Source organism: Aethalodelphis obliquidens, unplaced genomic scaffold, assembly GCF_003676395.1.
Source record: "Aethalodelphis obliquidens isolate GAN/ISIS:26980383/991018 unplaced genomic scaffold, ASM367639v1 scaffold22, whole genome shotgun sequence".
Classification (NCBI taxonomy): Eukaryota; Metazoa; Chordata; class Mammalia; order Artiodactyla; family Delphinidae; genus Aethalodelphis; species Aethalodelphis obliquidens.
Window position 1 is genome coordinate 18,856,978 of NW_020837966.1, and position 22,752 is coordinate 18,879,729.

At 42.6% G+C, this 22,752-nt stretch overlaps 1 protein-coding gene across 6 annotated transcripts in view; it reads right to left on the reverse strand.

Annotated features, from left to right (window-relative positions):
* FOXP1 (forkhead box P1) overlaps positions 1–22,752 on the reverse strand; it is a 597,337-nt gene that overhangs the window by 488,643 nt on the left and 85,942 nt on the right. For all 6 annotated transcript variants that reach the window (XM_027121390.1, XM_027121389.1, XM_027121386.1 and 3 more), the window contains exon 3: positions 13,403–13,532. The gene's annotated coding sequence lies outside the window, so the exon portion shown is untranslated. The remainder of the gene's footprint in view (positions 1–13,402; positions 13,533–22,752) is intronic.

A 22,752-nucleotide genomic window follows, 5' to 3' on the forward strand; every position in this document is an offset into this window, starting at 1 on the left:
TGTGACATGGCTGTTGCCATGGTGAGGCTCCATGTTCAGGAAACGTGTTAAGTCTTGTAGAAGGCACCCAGCCATCCCCCAAGTTACCCATGCCCATGAGTGTATTCTGAAATCTTTCTACTGCCGATAACATTGTGATTGCCTTTCTCTCTGGGAGTCTTGTTGGAAGAAAGAGGGGAGAGAGTCATTTGGGAAAAGCTGAGAGGAAATGAAGTATTCCATCCTCAGTGTCTGTGTGTGTGGGCTCCAGCCCACTGAGAACAGCAGTATCTTTAAAAATAATTCATTTCGACAGTTTCGATGGAATAAAAGTGGACTCTCCCCACTAAAGGAAGGTGATTTTTATGTTACCTGTATAATTTCCATGCACTGAAACAATGGATAAAGCAACAGAGACCGAAAACTACACAATGTCTTAAGTAGGATAGAAAACTATACAGATTAAGAGTATACAGATAAACAATCCTGACGATGTTAACGAAAAAAATCCTCCTCTTGAGCTTTCTTACGAGTTTCCAACTTTATTCCTGAAAATAGGAATAAAGATCGTAAGAGACTCACAGTCAGAGGATTCAATAATTTACTGCAACTAGAGGACTGAGTGGACTAGCTGGCACATAGTAGGCCCACAATAGGCTGCTCCTGCGGTCACTAGAACCATCTTTACTACCACTGCTTCTACACAGCTGCCCGGCTCAGAGCAAAGCGAAGCCTAAACTGACTCTCAAGGGAAGATTTAGGATTCTTCAGCGCTAGGTTCCTTTACCTGCCAGCTTCCCACATTTGGAATTTAAGAAGCGGGTTAAGAAAAGTCAAAGTGTTTCCCTTCCAAATGATAAAGATGGTTTTGTCGAAAAGACGTACTTTTAAGTGAATTCTACGCACAAATGTAGACACATACAAAAAATACGCTTCTGTGGCTATCGGTGCTGTGAGAAAACAACAGAGAGGGCTACAGGATACCTAAAACCAGATGAGAGAGGAACAGCTGAAGAAGCCAGGGAGTTTTAGCCAGGGGAGGACTCAAGAAGGAAGTGCTATTTGAAGATCCCTGATGGATGGTCAGGTAGAAGAAATGGGTTTCGTAGAATTTCAAAGCACCAAACCAAAAGATTATGTGGGATGCCTGTGGGTGGTAGATTTCAGTCCAGTGGAAGAAATAACTTCCTAGCCCTAAGGGCTGATCAGTGATAAAACGGGCTTCCTGAGGAACAGAAGTTCACCATCCCAGAGTTACTCAAATAGGCTAGGTGTTCTTGTAGAACCAACAGGGCCCCAAAGATTTGGGCCCAAGATGCATGTGGACAGCAATAGGCTTTAATATTTCTGTGAACACTAAATGTCTAGGAGTCTCTGAATGTATATGATGTACCTCACGAACATGCATAGTTACACATAAAAATGCACATCCTGGGACACTCCAGAGAGATAACGGCAAATTTGCTATCATGATTTCAAACCACATTTTTTTATTTAGGGAATACTTTAAGGCTGACAGCTAGCTTTATCATTCACCGAAAATAACTACATCCCAACTTTCTTTTTTAACACCCGATGTGTATTAACTCATCTAATCCCACAATCATTTATGAGTTAGATACTACTATTATTCACACTTTAAAGGTCAGGAAACTGAGGCCCAGAGCAATGTAACTTACCCAAGTTTATACTGATAGTAAGTGGCAGAGCCAGGATTCAAACCTGAGTTTTCTCACCGATATCCTGTGTTCTTAATCACCACGTTTAACTGTTCATTATACATTCAAGATTCTACATCTTGGCTCTGGATTCTGGAATATGTTTATTTTTCATTTAACAACAACAACAAAATGATAAACTAACCATGTGCAAGGCTTTCAACACAATTCTACCTTCGTTGTATTCTCTCCCTCTCACTTCCTCCCATTTTCTATTACAGTGGACATTTATGTGAAAACATATTTGCATCTCAAGGGTTCATCGTCTTTTCTAGATGTTTATTCCCCAACTGCAACCACCATACTTTGGCATCCCATCATAAGGGTTGGCTTGCTGAAAAACCAGAAACTCATTCCTTCACATCCTAGTAAGTTTTATCATGATACTTGAGAAACAAATAATCTTCTAGATTATTCTCCTAGACCTTTCTTGGAAAACATCCTTGATCATTTCTCTTCTCTGGTCCTACATTTTCTCTGCCTCGATGCTGTCTTATACCTCGGCCTCCAGGCTATGAAAATGCCCCACTGCACGAACCCACTCTTCCCCACGGCTCCCCTGGCCCTGACTCCCCCACCTGTTTACAAGGTAAGACGGGGCATCTTCTCTCCGGAACGCTCATACTCATTTTAATTTAAAAAAAAAAAATTGAAATATAGCTGATGTGCAACATTCTGTTAGCTCCAGGTGTAGAGCAAAGTGATTCGATTATACGTATATATGTATAACATATGTATATGTATATGTGTATATATGTATATATTTTCTTTTTTAGATTCTTGTCCATTAAAGGTTATTACAAGATATTGCATATAGGTCCTTGTTGGTTATCTATTTTATAAACAGTGATGTGTATATTTTAATATCAAACACCTAATTTTTTCACATCTTTATCGGAATATAAATGCTTTACAATGGTGTGCTAGTTTCTGCTGTACAACAAAGTGAATCAGCCATATGCATACATATATCCCCATATCCCCTCCCTCTTGAGCCTCCCTCCCACCCTCCCAATCCCACCCCTCTAGGTGGTCACAAAGCACCAAGCTGATCTCCCTGTGCTATGCGGCTGCTTCCCACTAGCTATCTATTTTACATTTGGTAGTGTATATATGTCAATGCCACTCTCTAACTTTGTCCCAGCTTACCCTTCCCCCTCCCTGTGTCCTCAAGTCTGTTCTCTACGTCTGCGTCTTTATTCCTGCCCTGCCACTAGGTTCATCAGTACCATTTTTTTAGATTCCATATATATGCGTTAGCATACGGTATTTGTTTTTCTCTTTCTGACTTACTTCACTCTGTATGACAGACTCTAGGTCCATCCACCTCACTACAAATAACTCAATTTTGTTCCTTTTTATGGCTGAGTAATATTCCATTGTATATATGTGCCACATCTTCTTTGTATCCAGTCATCTGCTGATGGACATTTAGGTTGCTTCCATGTCCTGGCTATTGTAAACAGAGCTGCAATGAACACTGTGGTACATGTCTCTTTTTGAATTATGATTTTCTCATGGTACAAGCCCAGTAGTGGGACTGCCGGGTCATATGGTAGTTCTCTTTTTATCAAGCTCCTAATTTACCCCTCCCCTCAACCCTTTTCCCCTGTGGTAACCATACGTTTGTTTTCTATGTCTGTGAGTCTACTTCTGTCTCATTTTTTATCATTCTGGTCTCCAGCCATTTCTTTAGGGAAAATCAAATGATACACATTGTATGCCTCCTGGTCTCTATTCTTCCTTCAAGATAAAACAAGAGATATTTAGGGGGAAAAAAAAAAACCCTGTTTTAATCATTCAACCAACTCTAAGAGTGTTTTTGTGCCCAAGAACCACTTGTAAATAATTCTTATATTTTTCCTTAAACCTCTCAATTTTATTAAATGTTGCATTTAAGTAGTAGTATCAGAGAAACTGGACTGACGCGCTAATAGTATTTTGCTACATATTTCATATATTATATATATATATATATATATTTAAGTAATACCTAACTCTTAAATTTTCAAAAATGTCCATTTGTGACTCGAGAAATTTAACCTTAATTCCACTGGTGAGACACCCAACATCTATGAGAAAACACCGGTGCTGAAGAGGATATAGATCTTATATGTCAATTTCTGAGTCCACTTTTTTTCTGGGACTTGTTTTCCCTTTCACTTCATCTTTTACCCTCCGCCTCACTTTTATTTCAGGTTCATATTTTTCTTGTCTTAAATAAAGGAAAGGGGAAAGAGACCCTCACTAAATTTCACTCTAAATCAATAAATAATCCAATCACACAGGACAAGACTATCTCAAGATGAAATGTGAACAAAAGCTGATGCTATTATTTCATCAGAAACTGGAGAGCAAATGATCAGGCCCAAGCATCGTCACAGAGCTAGAACAAAGGGCTGAATCCTCACCACTGCTTTACGCTCCATCGTCTCTACAAACCACGGGCCCTGGAGCCAAATGGAACCCTACACTCATGAGCTACAAGTAGTTTTTACATTCTTAAAGGGTTGGGAAAAAATAAAACTACTGCTACTCTTTAGTGACCTGTGGAAATTACACGAAATTCAAACATCTGGAAACGAATGTTATTGGAAACACAGCCACGCTCATTCACGTACGAATTGCCTACGGCTGCTGGCACACTACAACACAGGCGAGTAGTTGTAACAGACCAGGTAGACTGCAAACCTCAAGATATTTACTCTCTGGCTCAGGAAAAGTTTGTTGATCCCTGTCATCAACAGAGAAGTCAGATGACCCTTCTACCATCACACACGTACAGAAGCATTTTTTAATTATAAAACTTTTCCAAAGAAACACAGTAGCAAGAAGAGTAAAAGGAATCTCCATGAACTCAGGATCAGGTAAAAAGCTCTTCCCTGTCTCAGGGCACTGCCCAGAAGCACAGACGCCCCTGATCAGCAACAGCCCCCCTCGTGTTCCCCCATCCTGAGTTTCAGCTCCACTAACCCCTCCTGCAATTCTGATGACTATTAACCATCGTAAGAGGAAACTAACCTGATACCTTTTTTAAAGCAGCAACATTATGAACAATTAAAAAGCTGCCACCACACGTGCACAACAACTTTCTTGTATCTTAATATGCATATCCATAGTCTGATTATAACGGCCTGGAGAGATTGACAGGAAATGACTGAGTGTAATGGCTCCAAAGGAGACACTACATTGATCAGTAAATAATACACGTTTTTTGAAACTGTCTAACTGCATATTTATACATGTCAACTCTTATACACTTCGGTGACAGAATTCTTTTTCAGGCATCTATGTAAAAAACTCTAATACTGATTTTTTAAATGTTTTTAATAATTACCAAAAAAATGCTTCTAGGATATGTAAGGTTTAAATTATATCCACCAAAGAGTGCCACCTGGAGCATTAACTGCTACATCTTTAACGTTCCCAGTTATGTCAGGGTATTTGCAAACGTCTCAAAGAGGTTAAAATATAGTTTCACTTAACACATACCTAGTGCTTACTGGGCGCCAAGCACTGTATTAAGGACTTTTCACAGCCAACAAGGTAGATGCTACCATTGTCCCCATTCTGCAGAGGAGGAGACTGACATTTGGAGAGCAGCCTTGACTTGGCCAAGGTAACCCTAACAGTGAGGCCTGGGACTAGGACATGAGTTTATTTTCTCTAATTCAGAGCCCAAGCTCTAGGCCTGGACCTGGATGTGGGCCTGAAAATCTATACTTAACATGATTCAGGTAGCCTCTGGATCACACGCTGAAGAACACAGCCCAAGGACTTGGAGGTAGAAGAGAAGAAAGTCCAGTGGGCCCTCGGTTCAGGTCCCCTGTACTCCCTTCCAAACACTGCCCACTGGAGGACTAGAGAGAAAATCTATAACCGGTGTATCATAGCCCCTGGCATGTCACATGTGCTCAGTTATGACAGCTATTCAACCACTGTCATTTTTTATAGGTTAGTCAGGGAAGGCTTGTATGTCAGGTAAAGTCATTTTTATCTGTATTGTCCAGAAAATTACTTCAACTCTTGGCCGATTCGGTTAGCATCTCCTCGCCCTAAGACTCCGTATCAATTAAATTACACCAGCAACTGAGGGCTGCCCAAGGTGGTGTGGAGGACAGAGGAGTCTGTCAGGTTCTACCTGGTGACTGGTTTCTCAACACCAGGCTAGATGATGAGCTAGATCAGCCCCCCACTGCCCCCTCCCCAATGCACACACCTATTTTATTATGAAAAGTGGTCAAATATATAAAGAAGTAGAGAAAACAGTGATCATGAACCCCATATGCCCACCGCCCATACTCTAGCAGATCAAGATTATGTTCCATTTTTTCTTTTCTGAAAGATGTAAAGGAAACATGTCATTTCACCTTTACACAATCCAATATGCAACATTAAAAAATATGGAGAAAAAATCCCCTTAATAATAACTGAATGCACATGTTGTAAGAAAAATTCCACAGAGCATACCTGAAACTAGCCTCCTGGCGCTCTAGCCTGCAAGTCTATCCTGGATGGACAGAAGTCCCTGCAGCCCATAGACAAGGGGCCTAAATGCGCTTGACAAAGTGGCAGACCTGACCTTGTCAATGCCTGGCTCTGGCCCTGGGCACAAAAGCCTGGGAGCGCAGGTTTTCCCTTCCTGCACACGTTCTCTGGATCAGCGGTCCTGCCAGTCCTATGTTGCCTGTTTCTACTGTATCAAAGAAGAAAACTCCTCTCCTCGGATAATAGGAACTCCATGAGCCACCATCGCCAACAGCATCTTTATTTTAGAAGAGGACCTGAAGGAAATACGCAACACTGAGCCCAACTGCATGAAACTGGGAGATTTCAGATTTAGAGGAAAAGGCCGGTGAGTAAGGAATATTTTTGAAAATTTTTCTGGAAGAAGTTATTCCCATTTTTTTAAAATCACTGGTCCTATAAAAATCCTGTGTGTAGGGCTTCCCTGGTGGCACAGTAGTTGAGAGTCCGCCTGCCGATGCAGGGGACACGGGTTCGTGCCCCGGTCCGGGAAGATCCCACGTGCCGCAGAGCGGCTGGGCCCGTGAGCCATGGCTCCTGAGCCTGCGCGTCCGGAGCCTGTGCTCCGCAACCGGAGAGGCCACAGCAGTGAGAAGCCCGCGTACCGCAAAAAAAAAAAAAAATCCTGTGTGTAGCTTAAGGTGCCATTTTAAATGAGTTGGAGTCCATTTCTTCCACAATGACAACTAGAAGCTACAAAATCTTCCTTGCCTAAATCAAAGGCCCTTGGAGAACCATGGAATCAAGGATGAGGACGTAGCATGCCCTCCTGGTTAAGACACAGGCTTTGAAACTGGCCTACCTTGAGGTAACACCCACTTGTAGAACCTGCTGTGTGATCCTGAGTAGTAACTTAGACACTGAGCTTCTGTCTTCTCAACAATAAAACCAGAATAATAATATCCAGGGCACAGAGACGCTGTTAGAATGACATGAGATACCTAACATGATATCCAACCACTGCAGGAAAAATAAATGCCCGATGACTGGCTGCTATAATTACCCGGTACAAATATTACTAAAACCTCACAGAATACGAGGAGGGATGAAAAAGATTTCATCTCATGAGCCTCTTCCAATCACTTGGTTGGAGTCACATGGAACACACACTGTGTACAGAAAATCCAAGAGCCACCCCCAGAACAGACCATAATGGGGCTCACAGATTTTGGCATCCTTGACCAAAGCCAACCATATCCTACAAACATGGCCCAACAGGTTACCAATTCACACGTTCACAACCACTTTCCAGAAGTCTGGTTACCATGACCAACACAAACAATCAAACAATACGTTGAAATGAAATTACAATGTACATTAACTAAATGGTACTTCAATATGTTAACTGCTCATTTTTCTTTTAAGGAGGAATTAAAAGGATGGCAGTTCTCAACAGCGTAGGGCAGCAGCCTGCATATAAACTGAAAGGAAATTTCCTTCTCTTAGCCTCCAAGCATTATTTGAACCAAGTGAAGAGAAAACTGATTATTTTCAAAAACAACATGCCATGCAGCTCAAGTTCCTAGAATTTTACATCACGGAAGGTATCATTTGAAATATAATAGCTGAATGCCTTCCTCCCTGGTACCGCTTGCTTCAGTGTATTGATAAAAACCAAGATTAATATGCGAAAGGAAATTGCAAGAAACTTGCCCTGCACCGGTCAGCACCTGGTACATGCGTGTGCCCCTCCCTTTAAGAAAGAAACTGCACTCGGAGAGGGAAAGTCTCAGTTTACCTTTCACCGCACCACTTCCTTGCTGTGTCTGAGCCTGAGTTAATGCACAGGTAACAAGAGGGTGAGGAGAGTCTCTTTCCTGTCTTTTCCAAAGTTACATAAATTGGAAAAAAAAAAACCCTACAAGACTATGATGTTTCATACACATAACCCCCAAACCAGCTAAAAGGTAGGAAATAAACTGCCTACCAAACCATACAAATACGGTATACACGTGATGTCAAAAATCCAATTATGTGGTTACACAACCACATAATCGCCAGAACTGTGCGTAAGATCTTCTCATTAATATAACACACATTTAACCGCTGTGTGCCAGATATTGGGGTAAGTATAGGATATACAAAGACAAACTACAAAGACTAGTCAAAAGCCACTTGCCTGACGTGATTCTGACCACACTCAGAATGTAAGTGGTGAATTGGTAAGCTTGCCTCCAAGAATTTAAGTGGAGAAATTCTGAGGCCACACCCACACTGAGCAGAGGAGAGAATGTGATCAATTAGTGATGTCTGCCAGGGGCACAGGGATGGGCAGGGGTGGGGGAATTATAAAATCAAAAGTCTGTCAAGAATGTTTGCCACTTTTGATTTAGGCAAAGGATTCGATGCTTTGTGCAGAGGTCAGGGGAACAAAAGCCTGCCCACTACATTAAAAGTTCACAGTGAATTTGTATGTCCAGAAAAATGTGTGTATAATCCCATAAGGGGCTTAGACAGAAATGGAAAAAATCTGCAATATAAATGCAGATTACCTTTATTACAAAATTGGATCATATTCTCATTCCTAGACTAATTTCCTATATCATAAAACCTATATTCAATTTTATAAATAGCATACACCAAGAATCATAAATTCAGTTAATGCAGAAATTTAACAGATTTTTTTTTTAAATAAAAGTGAGAAAAGGCTGTTTTAGAGCAAGTATCTGAAAGGACAGAAAGAGTTCTTTCTCTGAAGATATGTTTTTTCATCTGACTCTACCTCCTTGGGGACATAACTAGAGAAGAAATAAATTTCACAGCTAATATATATGAAGTAACATGTTTAACATTATCCAATGAATTGATATCTACCTACACCATATAAATATATCTCACATAAACTGTCACCTCCAAGAGAATTCATTAAAACAATGTTACAGCTTCCGAATTAAATGCAATCTTCTAATTGGAATTTAATCTTACAATAGTAGTTGGCGGATTTTCTTTTTGAATTGACAAATGGAATAATTCATTAGTTTGTCTTACAGTTCTATGGGAAGAATTTAACAGTAAATGTGACATAGAGACTGGCTAGCCACTGCTGTGAGGTACTGGGTGGGGGCTGTGGGGGGGAAGGGGGCTTGGAGGTTCTTTCACCATCATCAGAACTCCTCCCACGGCTTACGGGTGGGGAAGGATGGACACTCTTCCTCTCACCATCCTGAATTACCGCATTACTAACATATTCCATTACCTCCACGTAAATGTCATGTTAATTTCTGATCATCATCAAGCCAGACAATGGTTTCCCCCTTGGCCCCTAGCCAATCAGCTACGTGGAAAATAGTCAGCCAATTACATTACTTGTATTAGGTTAGGGACTGGAGAGAGAGAAGCAAAATAAACGCCTCAAAAATACTTCCCAGATAAAATGTAAGTTGACACTGTCTTCCCGTGCTGGAGTCCAAGTTATACAATCTGATAGGCAGCTGCCAGCACTCATAACTGCTTATTAAATCTAGGCTGTCTTTATGGCGTGAGTGAAGATCTGTATTTTTACCAATATTAGGTTCATTGTGTTATGAAAGAGACCAAAAAACTTAAGATCATTCGCCCCAGCTTATAAAACATATTATGTAGTTTATTAAATTGTTAAAATTACTTTTCAAAGTCAAAATTTCAGGGACTGCAAGTTTCAGCACAACAAAGTGGCTTGGCCCACTGACAGCTTCCCGCACAAGGCGGCTGAGAAGGGGAGCCCACCTGCAAGCCTTCCTGTTCCCAGACGCCTGCTACCTGCCCCACCTCCTCCCGGAAGCTGCACCACTGCCACACCCCACCCCAAAACCAATGACCAAAATCCACAGTCTTCAGTTTTATGAAGAAATCCAGGAACTTCCAGCCACCAAGTAGCCCACTATCAAGCCTTAAACGAGAAGGATTATTTTCTGTGTTTTTACCTCTTTCTAGTAGGTCAAAAGCTAGGCATTTGTTTATGAGAGAGACCCAAAGAGGAACTGTAGGCAAATAAGGAAAAACAACCGGTGACAAAACAATGCTGCATGAGTCTCATACTCTTATCCCAGATCCACCAGCAAGCGACAGTTTACTGGGAGGAACAAGGCAATGCCGAGGCACAGGCTGACAAACCAGCCAACGTATTTGCCGTCTACAGTCAACTTTTCTAGAGAAAACTCTATGCAAATCCAGACTGTTATTGTCACATTTATTGATAACACTGTGGCTAGCTGCCTATTAAATATGCACAGACTTAGCCGGTCTTCACTCCTGGAGTCTCGTGATGTGCATCAGATAGGTACCAACATCAACTAAAGCTTCACGCCGGGGGAAACAGGAGCCAACTCTGACTCCCTGCTGGCGAGGGCATTCAAGAATCACATCACAAAGAGACGTCTCAAGTGCTCAGCCCTTCTTTCTCTGTATCCTGCCCCTAAGCTAATTTATTATGCAAGTATGGTTATCACCAACATAAATTGAGTACATTACCTAACTACTCATTTTCTGAACCTGAAATTCTGCCATGATGATCTACTTGCGTAAACCTTTTATCATATGGCTTTGTTTCTTTGCACCGGAGCGAGGAGCTCTGTTGTTCTAGCTGTCTACCGCTGGGACTGGGACATAGTTCTATCAGGAGGTCACTTACCACGAAACATTTCACTCAGAATTGGACTTGATTTCGTGCCTGAAGACTCCAAGGTATCAGCTGTAACAGTTAACTGATGCTTCTTTTGCTTACTCGGTAAACTGTAAAGTTCTAAAAGCCGTAGGACTATGCATACGTTTTTGACAACAACAGAAGGATGAACTAGCTATCAGACATACAGTGCATCGCAGGCCAGGTTAGTGCATCACAGAGGAAGGGAATCAGTCCTTTAATCGAACCTCGAAGGTGTGCTCTGAGGATAAACAATCATAAAGAATCAGAACACATACTCCAGTTCATCAGATTTCAGGGATCTCCACTTCCTACTAAGAATACAGTGAAGGCAAACTGATTACAATCGGATAAATACAAAGCGTTTCCTTATTTAGAAAAAACTGGTAATCGACTGGGCCTAACTGTATTTTATCAATTCAAGAGATATCATTTTCATTACAGTTCTTCAGATTGATCTTTCACACAGCAGGCCTTACCCAAATGAAATTAATGAATAAAATGAGCCTAGTCTTCAATAAATCCATTCATGTGGTTTTGTTCAATTTCATACATCAATTTATGACAGTGACACTGAGTCAGACTCTCTCAGTACTGAAGACAGAGATGACAGGTAACCTCAAACCTGAGTTTGTTGCTATTTCAATACCTTCAGCAGAATTCCAACCACTTCTTTGAATTCTCATGTTTACACGAGACAGACTCAGGCTTTGTTCTCAACTCTACCCGGATCCCCAAAGATATAACTTTTTATAATGTCTGCTATCTGCTCACTGGTCTACAGACCTCTCACAGAAGTCTATCATAGCTGGTTAGCAATAGAAAACCTCAGAAGAACTTCACAGGAGAAAGAAGCACAGGACTTGCCCAGGACCACCCCATAAGATGATCAACGCACCCTAACAGATCTAAAGTTCCATGAGTCCATTAATTATTAATTTTCATGGTGTACACCCTTGCCTTATGTGTTACAGGTTTCTACTTGCTTTATTTCTTGCCATGAAAGAATACTGTAAGGAAGATATAAGACTCTGTTTTTCCTCTATCTCCAGCTCCAGCAGAATGAAATGCAAAGGACAAGCAGTCAGAGACCAAACTAGCCTAAGTGGAAGTGAATTTTAAAGCCCACGGGCTCTTTGAGCCTGATATTCGGGCTGGTTGCTTCAGCAGGGCTCTTTTCATCTATGAAATGGGAAGGATTTGTCAAAATGACCTCTAACTGTCAAATTTTTAAAAAGCTGGCCCAAACAGAAATGCAAAACATCTTAAAGAGACACGTATCAGCAAAGAAGGTTTACAAAATTGCGGGGCTTGGATGTCACAACCTCTGTAATTGAGATAAGCTAGAGAGAATCACTGAGGATAAAATAACCTGGGATACAGCTCTGACCTAGCCCAGGGACATAGACATCTCCATCAGACTCTCTGGGCTGCAGATTCTCCATCTGTAAAGTGAGGGGGTGTAAACAGCCAACTTCTAGGGCCTTGTTAGCACTGACAAACACGACACTCTAGCCTACCTGCTTTATTTTAAACATAGGAAATCAAAACAGACCAACTTGCCCCATGTCAGCTAGCTATCAGGTCTCCCAATTTCTAATACAGTGTTCTTTCTACTTCACTACACTTCCCTCCATTAAACAGAATCTGTTTCAAATACAACTCCACTAAGACAAACAAGATGAGTTTATGCCAATGGTTCTTATCATTAAATGCCATTCACTACAAAACTGAAACCAAATGGTCCCCTATAAAGCTGACCTCGTTTTATGACAAAGCTACCATTGAATGATGTCAGAGTTTTTACCCAAAACACCTGGCCTCAACCAATTCTTGTCTCTGATAAAGGCGAGTCACAATTGTTCATTCATTACTACAGGGGAGCCCGTGAGTTCTGAAGAACATGACAGACGCCATCAAATCTACAGAAAAAGAGCATCACGTCCCTTCTAACTTCCCCCTAAAAATTACGATGAATAACCTGATGAGGAGAACTATGCTAGAAAAAAGTGCTCACGAGTCTTTCTGAAAATCTGAGAGTCCACAGTTCCCAACCTTTTAACTTTTTCAAGAGCCCCAGTCATGTGGAAGGCTTGCGATGGGACTTCCTCAATGAACAAATCAGACTTAAATCTCCCACCACCACCCACAACTCAAGATGAGGTTATTATTGTCTTATTTCAAGGTGGTTCATTTTATCACCAAGTTTTAATGGGACCAGAAAAGCAATTACTCTTTCAACTGCGCACGTAGCTCGTAATCTAGGTAGGCCGCCCTTCGGTGTATGCATAAAAGAATCACACAAACAAAAAAAGTTCTCCCGTGCCCTATTATGTCTCTTATAAATCCTAAGATCATTGCCCAAGTTATCCAAAAAGGTTATACCACTAAACAATGACAGGGTGACTCTTCTTTTGAAACGAGAGTCTCTCATCTTCAGTGTAATCGTTCTGATGAATTTGGGACCTTTTTTCAGTTTCCTGCACCGTGCAGGACCCCTTCAGCCAACATTTAGTCTGATGAACTTTCAGACGAATAATCGTAAATGTTCACTCACCCTTTTGGCCAGCAGGCATCACATCCATCCGTTCATGGTTGACAGCAAATCAGACAAGGGATTGAAGCCCTCACCATTGCCCAAATGTTTCGTTCGGAAACTGGAATTGTCAGCAAAAGCTCCTGGGACACTGCAATACAAAATTTTTTTTTTTTTTACACACAGCTAAGATGTAACTTCTAAAACCACCACTTCCTTAAACTTGAAAACAGCACGACAGACACAGAATCTAGAGGTAGGGGAAAACACCTTTCAAACGAGGGTATGTCAATATATCAAGTGTGATGTTGTAAAATATGAACCGGAAATAATGTTTTGAAAGATACAGTTACCAATTACTTGAACACATACCCTGAAAGGTTGTTGTTTATTGCAGACTTTGTGCCCAAATATTTTATATAGTTTGGCATTACAAAAATATTTTTTGTCCAATTATCAAGTGCCCAGGTAACAATAAGCTGCTTTAGCTCAAATCTGACATGGATAAATGTATTGATTCCTATTAAGTAACTCTCTTTTCCAGAAGATAAAAACATATGAAAACAAAATTATTTCAAACATAACAGTGAACATCCAAACTGGGAAGAGAGGTAACCATAGTCATTTTCCTCCAAAATAATTCTACAAATGTTTATGAATTACAGAAGAAGGAAGACTTGGAGATATTTCCATCAAGAGAAAACATACTATGTAACGTGTAGACATCCAAGTGGAGAAGCCTGAATCCTGGACCCAGTATTGTCATCAGTCACTTCTGTGGCTCCAGGAAAGCCATTTAATGCCTCAGGATCCCAGTTCTTTAATCTGCAAGGTCAGGTCATTAACTGATGCTCTCCACGTCCCTTCTTCCTCTCAGCATCTTTGTCTTTTTGGTTAAAGCACACTTATTCCAAATAACCTAAACTATTAGCTTCCGGATTAAAAAGAAGGTTTTTAACACAAATCACTCCTATGCTGATCTGCCATCAATACCAGAGCTGAGCTGTGGGCAGAGGGTCGTACACCTGAGCAGAAGAATTCTCACCCTGGCACTAGTGCCAGGCCTTAGTGCACCTGCACCCTCGGCAGCTGACAACATTCACTGGGTGCCCAAGGAAGGCTTCCATTCCTCTCCCAAGAGTACGGCTCCAACTCCTATGGAAAAGTGCCCACATGTACTATAGATGAGTGTTTCTCAAACTTTAGTACGCGGAAGAATAACTTGAAGAGCTTTTTAAAATATAGATTCCTGGGCCCCATCCCCACAGACACTGATTCATTGGTCTGAAACTGGGCCTGAGATTCTGTATCTCCACCAAAATACCAAGGAAGGTGGATACTGCCAATCACAGTTTGTGTCCAAATGATAAAGCCCCATCGTGCAAACTGCAAGTAGCCTTAACACCCAAGAAGCATTTCCAAGGCTCACGGAAGCTCTGCAAAGCTACTAAGTCGACATCACGTAGCAAAAAGAAAGGGGCTGAGGGCTTCCCTGGTGGCGCAGTGGTTGAGAGTCCGCCTGCCGATGCAGGGGACACGGGTTCGTGCCCCGGTCCGGGAAGATCCCACATGCCGCGGAGCGGCTGGGCCCGTGAGCCATGGCCGCCGAGCCTGCGCGTCCGGGGCCTGTGCTCCGCAACGGGAGAGGCCGCAGCAGTGAGAGGCCCGCGTATCGCCAAAAAAAAAAAAAAAAAAAAAAAAAACTGTGTGTGCCTACCTCGCACTAGACACTCTTCTGACTGCAGCTTGCCTGAGTGAGTTTTGGTTGCGAGGCCTTGCAGAGGATACTTAACCTTTCCGACCTGAGCTTCCTTGTTCATACGGGGAAAGCTAAGGCGTCCCACAACGACCAGGCAGACAATGCAAGTGAACGAGGCAGGCCAGGTATAAGGTACAGGGAGTGAGGAGGGAGGCGGCAGACTGGAGGCCCCGGGCTTTCTCAGCTAAGATGGCAGCCAGTGACGCCACAAGCCCATTATTGCCACGTGGCAACATGAACCCAGGGCTACAGGAGTTTTCAATTCCACGAACAAAGGCAGAAATCCAGATGACTATTTTGTGAAATTTCCTCATTTTTCAAAGACAGCAGCTAACGTTTTAATAGTACACATTAAAAAAAGACAAGAAAAAGAACCCTTGCAACCCGTGTAACAAATTATGGCTAGGGTTACGCCACGGCTCAGGTCTGCAATTCTACAGGGAAGCACAGAGAAGCTGTACAAGTGGACACAGGAAAACACAGTAGGTATCTGGGCAGTTAAGGGCTTTTGAGAGCGATTATCTGGGGCAAGTTTTGGAAGGAACTGGAAGATGGGGTGGAAAAGGGATCCCATCAGTTCAGGACATCACGGTCAAAGGCTTACGGGCGGATGAAACAGGCAAGACACACCAAAGAACAGCAGTGAGGAGGGAGGAATCACGCTTCCGTTCAGCATGGGAGCAGCGTCTGGCTTCTAGCTAAGGTGTAAGTTGGTCAATCAACGCTTAAGAGTATCATTAGTGCTGTCCCGTTTGACTTCCTAAAACATTACAGTCCCCAGGCATATCCAAAAATAAGGGATAAACTATCACCGTGGTGTGTGGAATTTTTCTGGTTTTGCTTGTGTGTTCTGTTAAGAATCCAACTGACCCAATACGGAATTCCATCTCCACCGAGCTCTATAACTCTAACCAAAATACTATATGAATGATATATACTGTAGTTTTTATATGGACTTATAGTATATATACTATAAATACACTCTATATACACACACATATAATACATACATACACATATACACATATATATAAAATACAAGCTCTGTAACTGTAACCAAAATACTATATAAACTACAGATACTATAGTTTTTAACATGCATTTATAGTACATATACTATAAAATACATACTATATATATACACACTACAATACATGCACATATACTATAAAATATAAGCTGTATAACTCTAACCAAAATACTACAAACTATATACTATACTATAGCTTTTTAGGTGTTCACAGTACATATACTATAAAATACATAGTATATACATATATAAAATACACGCATATATACTATAAAATCAAGTTCTATAACTCTAACCAAAACTCTGACCTCTAGAAATGAAAAACAAAGCAACTGAAATTTAAAAGGAGAAAAAAAAAAAAACCCACCAGAAGAGAAGATAGTATCCAAATAAATGATCCAGTACACTGCCCAGAGGCAAAAACTACCTACCTAGAATTGTATGCCCAGAAAAATTACCTTTCAAAAATGAGGGTGAAATAAAGATCTTTTCAGACAAACAAAAGTTTATCACCTCTCTACAAGGACATTCAGAAAGATGCATTTCAGGCCCAAAGAAAAGGATTTTAGGAAGAAGGCTGCTTGATCCAAGAAGGAAGGGGGAGCGAAAATAATGGAGAACTTTGGAGTAAATGAAAAGTGAATGCTTTAAAATGACATGCAGGTCTCAAAATTTAAAAAAAAAAAACATCTGGCAACACCATCACTTGCTTCCCACCTAGGCTTACTCGTTCTCACTGGCTGTCAATCACCAAGGTCCTGGACCGCAAACTGGATATGGAACGAGGGCACCAGCTTGAAATGCAGATTCCTGCCCAGCGATTATCAATCTGCATTTCTACCAGATACTCCAGGGAACTCTGACAAAGTTGCGCCCTTGCCTCTACTCTGAAGAGTGCTGCGCCACTGCAGGGCCAGGAATCCAGTGAGCTCCAGGGGCTCAGCCTGGGGAGGTCCCGACTGACACTCCAGCTGGCCTTTGTTCTTTTCCACTTCACTTACAGCCCCAGAGAGCACCTTGGCCCAGTGGGTCGGCAGCAACCCTGCCTCAACCCTGCTAGTCAGGAGCTGCAATAAATTAAAAGCCCATTAAAATATTTTAGAGAAAAGCCTAGAAGTGCTGAACCATTAATTGTGCCACATTCAGTCTGTTTTCCCGGAGATTTGAAAAGCCAGATTACCATCTTGGGGGTCATTAGAAAGAATGAAGCTTTCTCCTTTTTCAATTTACATATTTAAAAATGCAGAGATCCTTCCAGTGGCTACTACAACAGGCTTTCCAAGTCCGGCGGCGGCCACTCCCCCCTCTGACCAAAGAGAAAGAAGTCTGGGGTGCCGTGGGGTCTTGCCTTGTGTTTTCAAGTAAGGAATCAAAACTCAGGGCCTGTGGTTGCAAAACAGCTCCAGGAAAACAGGTAGAGGCAGCCACAAAACAACAGTGCTGTTCTCTTGTTTTGTTCTCCCCTCTTTATTTTTCCCTGCAGCAATCCTTGCTCAGCACAAGTCTGCAGGGAGCTGGAAAGAGCAGCTGTGGTTCCCTGAGGCCAAGACCTAGCAATCAAGTTGTTTACCAAACACTGCCAGGCACCGGGAAAACAACAACAGCACAGGCAGCATTTGCATCTGTTTTTCAAAAACAACCTCCAAAGTCTGGGCCCTGCCGGGTACTTCCTGGCATGGCTCAGAGGGGCACTTGGAAATTAAAGGCATGAACTGCCTGGGGTATGAGCCCCCATGGCCTACGTGTCATCCATTATTCCACTTCTTTTGAAGAGTGCCTATCCGAAAAATAAAAAGGATGGGGAGCGTGCAGAGTTTCCAAGCAGGGGATTCAAACAGACAACATGCTCGTCCCTGGCATTTCCAAGCAAGGTAATAGTGGCCATTTTAGCAAACTGGCATACTTTGCTGGCCACCCAAAACCTCAAGACATCCAGCTGTGGTTCTCAATCTTGAACGAGCACCAGAACGCCTGGGAGGGCTAAGAAAACACAGATTCCTGGGCCCCTCCCCTGGAGTGTCTCATTCAGTAGGTACAGGGCGGGGCCTGAAAATCTCCAGCAAGTTCCCACGTGATGCTGGTGCTACTGGTCCAGGCACCACGCTTTGGGAAGTAAAGCTAGATGCTTCCTTACCATCCTGAACACCTGGGGCCTCTTGTCCCACATTAACCTTTCCCATGCATCTGGCAGTGTCATACCCAAAGGAGGTCACAGAACAAAATGGACCGGATGGTTTTCCTTTTGTTCCTCCAGATCCTCCATCTGCCATGCTGCCCCAACCCTCCACCTTGCTCTGTGTGTCTTGGAAGGCCCCCCCCCTGCTGCGTGGATGCATCAACAGGTACCCTTGTCTTCTGGCTTCCAGCTGGTACAACCAATGGAGGTCTCATCTCAGGAGAACAGAGAAGATGGGGCATTTATCACCAGGGCACCGGAGGTTGACTATGAAGGATCACAGCTCCCGCCGGGCAGTCCTCTCCCTACAGCTACTGTATCCAAGCTACACCACGTGCCCCCACTTTGTCCTCTCAGACCCAGGAAAGGGAGCCACCTATTTGCTACCGGGACCCTGACACAAAACTCAAATTCAGTGTCTTCTCCACTAGATTTCCCTTGGCTTGAGAATGCTATATGTGGAATTTTTTAGACCCACACAACACAAATAAGTATATGTGTACATACACACTCATATGCACAAACAGACATGTACATATGAGTATACATATATATACATATAAATCTTTATAGATTTCTTCATGCAGCTCCATCAGAGAGGTCAGGAGACCTGGGAGGACACGGCCAAGGCCATCTCAGGGGGTCTGCACCTGTGTTCCTTCAGGTCCCTGAGCCACAGGAAGAGCGGGCCCACTCTGTCTAATCCGTTACACAACCTGATAGGAAGGGGAGCATTTGGGAGAGCTTCAATCCTTCTCTAATTTACTAACTTAGTTTCTCCTTTGTTGCAAATAGCACCAAAATAGAAAGAGAACAGAAGTGGGTGGAGCAGGCTCCATCACCAACTCCTGTGAATAACTTTCTGACAATGTTGAACCCAGTTCAAAAAGCACTTCGGCTGCGGAAAATGGTGTGTATTGTCAGCTCACAAATAAAATGCCAATCTGCCTCAATTAATAAGGCTCGGAGAAGAAGAACAAATAATACTTCTGTTTTTAAAATAATCGTAACCTCAAATGTACCCTAGATAGGCATCTATCTCAGCAGCTAAGTTCGAAAGTTCTAGTCAAAATGGTCACCCAGATTTAACCAAATGGGTCACCACAGCCACATCTGTGGCTTCAATGAGCCCACTGGAGTTCATTTCAATTAAGTTCCCTAGAACTAATCACGATTACTTTTACTTAACTTTCACTAATAAGATTTCTTTCAACTCACCAGAGGACTTACTGATATCTCTGTTCAAAAACAGGTTTTTAAGTAAACCCATTAGATTAATTAGAACACATGGGGAATATGGTGTCTGTGTAATTACTTTTCTAGTTCACTGAGGCTTAACCAGAAACCTGTTTTGTTTATTCCTCTTCTTCACTAAAAATCCCCTAAACATTCCATTTAAAACTTGAAGGCTGGCCCTCCTGCTGCATCTGTCTGCCTCTCCCCATCTCCCCAGTAAGAACCCAGCTTCTGTCTGAACCCTGCCAAAGACAATGAGTGACTTAACTGTCACCCCCTCTTCAAGGAGTAGATGTACCCTCATCCTGTTGCCTCCCGGCCGTTCTAGAATCCCATTTCATCCTCCATCTTGGTCCCAGGGCTCACTTCTTCCCACCGCCCTCCGAGACCAACATCATGAACAATCTGGAGACTTTCCTCTTTCCTTAAAGATGTCCCTTTCACCTTTCCCAGAAGCCATTCACTCAATATCCCTTGACCTCAGGCAAACAAAGAAGGAAGAGTTGGCCTTTCTTTAATTCCCTTTCTTAGAGCCAAGTCCTGGCTCTGCTAACAGTCTACCTTGCCTGCCATCTACCCCCAAGGAGAACACCACTGTCCCTCCCCACTGTGATTCCCTGGTCCTTGAAAACCCTTCTTCTGATGACCGTGTGTGAGGCGACCACTGCTCCCAACCCAGCCACATGGCTTTTGCCTCTAAATGTCAAGGATGCTCTTCTACATCTTTCTCAGATGTTTTAGTATCTGGTTCACAATTTCGGTCTACATTCCTTCACTGTGGCCACTTCTGTCGACCTCAACAGCCATGAAGACGGTCCTTCCAACAGCCTGGCCAAGGCTTACATCAGACCTGGCACAGATAAGGTACCACTCAAAAAAAAAAAAAAATCATTCACTGAGTGAATACACACCTTGTTATCTTAACTTTCTTACCCTAAAGGCTTCCAGTCTATTTGAGAAGCAGTATAGGGCAGTAGTTGAGAGCACAGGCTATGGAACAGACTTCCCATGTCCCATCCTAGCTATGCTACTTACTAGCTATAACCTTGGGCAAACTCCTCCATACCCCAAAATTGGGATAATATTTGCCCATAAGGGTAAGGGCTCATTAAGTGCTAATTAACCAGAACCACTTGCTCTACACCTGAGGGCATGGCCAAAACTTCCATCTCACCATCCCTTAGAACTGCTCCACCTCCAATAAAGACTTTGAATTCTGAAATTCACTAACAACCTCCCACAGAGCCACCTAGGACTGGGCCCTCTCTCCTGAATTTGCTTCTGGACTGCAGACAAGGCACCATCCCTCAAGTCCTTAACTCTTTGCCACACGCACAATTTGTCATCCCCCTTCTAACCTTCCTCTCTTTTACAGCACTGAAGGCTCACTCCATGTACCCTGGAAACCCCTGTATCACTCAGGATACCCCTGTCTTTTCTACCAACTTCCTGCTCGAGCCCTTTGGTTCCTTCACCAGACTGGTCTGGGTGAGGCCAGGCTTGGGTGTAATTCATGGTTTATAGCCTGGATGTCTACACTACAGTGCCCAGGACACAGAAGGTCATTACATGTGATACTAATCTGGGTTCTTTCAGGAAGCCAGGAAGATTCCCCCTAAGCCTACTTGGCACTCTACCTATGACAAGTTGCTATTTGAGAATCACGGGAACTCCAGGCTCAATTTCACAAATACCTTCCACTCGTGGTTCAGTTCAGTGGCACAAAATACAAACCTTCCATCCTCGTTGGCAAACTGGGCTGAGCTAAGAGAGCAGGGCTTATAAAGGTGAGTCGCCTACTGGCAGAGCGAGTGGTGTCTCTGTCCTTGAGGCCCAGGGGAGCCTCAGTTGCTCCCGGGAGGAACAGTCAAGTGAGCAGAGAGCTGGCTGCCACCTGGGCTCTTTATAAAGGCTTTTGTGGGTAAACATGTTTACTTTCTTTTCATTGGCTGGGCTTATCGTGATCAAGTATTTTGTTTTGAGTCTTGTTCTATAAACATGTTTACTTGGAGGGCAGAGCTTTGTGATAGCTGGTACACTTGTTTTTCTAACTTTTAAATTGAGAACATATTTTTCACAGCCCGTGGTGAACAACTCAGGGTGGTAAACAAATGATATCATTTCATCTTCACTCTAGAGAGTTGATCCCTATGTACCTGCTCAAAAGCTGGAAGTGGGTTGTGGGTAACCAAGGCTCTCTATTAGATGAGAACAAGAATCACATTCATAGTGATGATGCTACTAACAAGAAACTTATCACTGTCATCTTTGACAATGGTGGGTCGTGCAGAAGAAGGGAGAGTAGCAAACCCAAGCCTCAGTTTCCCCGGCGGTAACATTCTGTGCGAAGTGACACACCACGGTGAAATCGGAGGCTGTCGTATGAATAGATGGGATCCGTATTTTCTGGGAGAAGTTACGATTACATAATCAGCATATAGAGCTGATATGGGGGAGGAATAAAACAACTTTTTTAAAAATGAAGCAACCAACTAGGTCACAATATTAACTGCAATTCTTTGAGATGCCTTGTCAAATGATGATTTCTGCCGGCTTTATAATTAAGAAGAAGGTAGTGGCTTCAACTGTAAAAAGGAAGAGCCCTCCATTACTGGAAAGGGAAGAAAAAAATTAAAAAAGAATAAAAAGGGGGAAAAAATGAAAATAACTTTTGAAAAAAACCAATGGTCTTAAACTAGGGCTTATAAGTGCTGTTTACGGGAATCACTCTGTGGGATGAAGCACCAGGTCCCACCACAGCTGGGCCAAAGCTCTTCTAGAGAATTCTATGGGTCCCAATATTCCAACTAGGAACAAAAGTCTTCTTACTACAGGCCTTTGAGGTGAAATACAAATGACTTAAAGGAATAAAACCAGAGAGGCCAAACTCTTTGTTCAAGCAAATAATACCAGCCCCGCCCCTGCCCCCCACCCTCAAGTCATCTTCTAAGCTCATGCCCAATTTAAAGAAGTCAAAACACAACAAGGAAGTTAAAATTGTTAGAGCATAATAAGATAAACATCCTCATTTACTAAGCGTTATTCTTTCATCATGTATGTTACGGTAGGGAGGCAAAGTAACCCCGTATGCCACCTTATCCATCACCCAAGATGGATGATGTACAGAACATACAGATACCAGAGAACAAACACACTCAACAGACTTCTTT